The sequence below is a fragment of the Hypomesus transpacificus genome, unplaced genomic scaffold (genome assembly GCF_021917145.1).
Source record: "Hypomesus transpacificus isolate Combined female unplaced genomic scaffold, fHypTra1 scaffold_127, whole genome shotgun sequence".
In the NCBI taxonomy this organism is placed as follows: domain Eukaryota; kingdom Metazoa; phylum Chordata; class Actinopteri; order Osmeriformes; family Osmeridae; genus Hypomesus; species Hypomesus transpacificus.
In genome coordinates, this window is record NW_025813704.1 from 479,800 (window position 1) to 483,113 (window position 3,314).

A 3,314-nucleotide genomic window follows, 5' to 3' on the forward strand; every position below is an offset into this window, starting at 1 on the left:
TCCCCCTCCAGGCTCCCCCCGGGCTGGGGGGGGGCAGCAGAGAAGAGGGGAGACATGTGCGGGGACACTGGTCACTTAAAATTCCACCGGGCCCCAGGCCAAGGTTTTAAGGCTGCTTTGCATTGGTGTAGTGTTGCCATGAACTCACCCAACACAGCTCACCCTGCTGTGCCTCTGTGGGCCAACACTCAGGCAGGAAGGCCCCTCTCTGGTCCTGGGGACTACTGCTGTCTGACACTCTGGTCCTGGGGACTACTGCTGTCTGACACTCTGGTCCTGGGGACTACTGCTGTCTGACACTCTGGTCCTGGGGACTACTGCTGTCTGACACTCTGGTCCTGGGGACTACTGCTGTCTGACACTCTGGTCCTGGGGACTACTGCTGTCTGACACTCTGGTCCTGGGGACTACTGCTGTCTGACACTCTGGTCCTGGGGACTACTGCTGTCTGACACTCTGGTCCTGGGGACTACTGCTGTCTGACACTCTGGTCCTGGGGACTACTGCTGTCTGACACTCTGGTCCTGGGGACTACTGCTGTCTGACACTCTGGTCCTGGGGACCACTGCTGTCTGACACTCTGGTCCTGGGGACTACTGCTGTCTGACACTCTGGTCCTGGGGACCACTGCTGTCTGACACTCTGGTCCTGGGGACTACTGCTGTCTGACACTCTGGTCCTGGGGACTACTGCTGTCTGACACTCTGGTCCTGGGGACTACTGCTGTCTGACACTCTGGTCCTGGGGACTACTGCTGTCTGACACTCTGGTCCTGGGGACTACTGCTGTCTGACACTCTGGTCCTGGGGACTACTGCTGTCTGACACTCTGGTCCTGGGGACTACTGCTGTCTGACACTCTGGTCCTGGGGACTACTGCTGTCTGACACTCTGGTCCTGGGGACTACTGCTGTCTGACACTCTGGTCCTGGGGACTACTGCTGTCTGACACTCTGGTCCTGGGGACTACTGCTGTCTGACACTCTGGTCCTGGGGACTACTGCTGTCTGACACTCTGGTCCTGGGGACTACTGCTGTCTGACTGCTGTCTGACACTCTGGTCCTGGGGACTACTGCTGTCTGACACTCTGGTCCTGGGGACCACTGCTGTCTGACACTCTGGTCCTGGGGACCACTGCTGTCTGACACTCTGGTCCTGGGGACTACTGCTGTCTGACACTCTGGTCCTGGGGACTACTGCTGTCTGACACTCTGGTCCTGGGGACCACTGCTGTCTGACACTCTGGTCCTGGGGACCACTGCTGTCTGACACTCTGGTCCTGGGGACTACTGCTGTCTGACACTCTGGTCCTGGGGACTACTGCTGTCTGACACTCTGGTCCTGGGGACTACTGCTGTCTGACTACTGCTGTCTGACACTCTGGTCCTGGGGACTACTGCTGTCTGACACTCTGGTCCTGGGGACTACTGCTGTCTGACACTCTGGTCCTGGGGACTACTGCTGTCTGACACTCTGGTCCTGGGGACCACTGCTGTCTGACACTCTGGTCCTGGGGACCACTGCTGTCTGACACTCTGGTCCTGGGGACTACTGCTGTCTGACACTCTGGTCCTGGGGACTACTGCTGTCTGACACTCTGGTCCTGGGGACTACTGCTGTCTGACACTCTGGTCCTGGGGACTACTGCTGTCTGACACTCTGGTCCTGGGGACTACTGCTGTCTGACACTCTGGTCCTGGGGACTACTGCTGTCTGACACTCTGGTCCTGGGGACTACTGCTGTCTGACACTCTGGTCCTGGGGACTACTGCTGTCTGACACTCTGGTCCTGGGGACTACTGCTGTCTGACATGGATGTGGGGGGGCAGAGGTGCTCAGGTGGGCGTTTACTTGGGTTGTGAGGGTTAGTGTGTGTGTGTGTGTGGGGAGGGAGGTGTATGTGTGGGGTGTGTGTGTGTGTGTGTGTGGGGACTCTCTGGTCTCAGCTCTGCGAGTCTGACTGTGGTCAAACATTAACCTGATTCTAATAACCATCAAAGAGTGATGGACAGAGTGTTTAATGCATCTCTTGAACATGTTCAGAAATCCCATTAGCTGTTGGTTTCACTGAAACCCTCCAGAGACGTGCTCCATCACCACAGCTCTGACTGAACAGGCTGCTGCTTTCATGGTTCATTTCTCCTGTGTGTTTTAGACTTAAGCTTCAAACCGCAGGTCCTTCAGGGGGTTAGACCTCAGGTGGTGTGTGTGTGTGTGATGTTTACACACTGTCCTGTACGGTTACACCTGAGGGGGGGGTGTGTATGTGTGTGTGGTGTGTGATGTGTGTGCCTGTTGTTTACACACTGTCCTTTACAGTTACACCTGCAGGTGTTGTGTGTGTGTGTGTGTTTGTCCTGTAGGGTTACGACATATCCTACTCTCTCTTTCATTACTTGACACCATTATTCCTTTCATCCCCCAGAGATGAAGCGCTGCTTGGCCTGCAGAGGAGGTGAAGGGTGTGTGTGTCTTATTACAGCTGTGAAGCAGCAAACTGACTTACTGTGGTACATTACTGTCCCAAAAATAATCTGTTATGGTTATTAAAAGTCACGTTTCTAACTTCACCGTGAGTTCTAGATCTGGCCGTGGTAGTTACGTAGGTTACCTCTCGGTACAATGTGTGCTTACTGTGGCGCTGATGGACACTTTGTCTTTGCTTAAGCCGTGAAAGCGAACTGCTCGGCTCTGTGGTGTTGTTAAACATGTGTGATAAACGCAAATTAAGTGTTAGGATGTGTTAGGCTAAAATATTTGAGCTCTGCAAGTGGGCCGCAGAGCGGAAAAGGTCTGGAATGACTGCTCTAGGACATCATTCAGAGAAGAGAGCTGGTATTTCTTGCTACGAAAATAAACGACGCACACGTCAAACAGCCTTTCTCAATCCTGGTTCTCACGCCCTGTACTTTTCTGGTATGGTGTTGACGTAAAGTAAACTATTGCACACGTAGTAACTTAATAACGTACTTTACTCAAGGTAAAATGTAGGTAGCATACACGTTAGCTACCATATTTGATTGTATGCCTACTTCCTCGTCTCTCTAATACACTTAGTTAAGGTAGAAACTTTCATGCAGTCCCTCTAGGGGCGTTACATATAGGCTAATCTTAATTAAAGTAATTGACAGTTTCCCTTTCCAGCACACCTGATTCAAATGAATGGGTTGTTATTAAGCTCTGTGGAAGCAGGGTAATGACCATTCATCTGAATCAGGTGTGCTGGAGCAGGAAAACATCAAAACATGCAGGACAGGGGCACCTGAGGACCAGGGTTGCCTACCCCTGATCTAGAACATGCAGGGCAGAGGGGC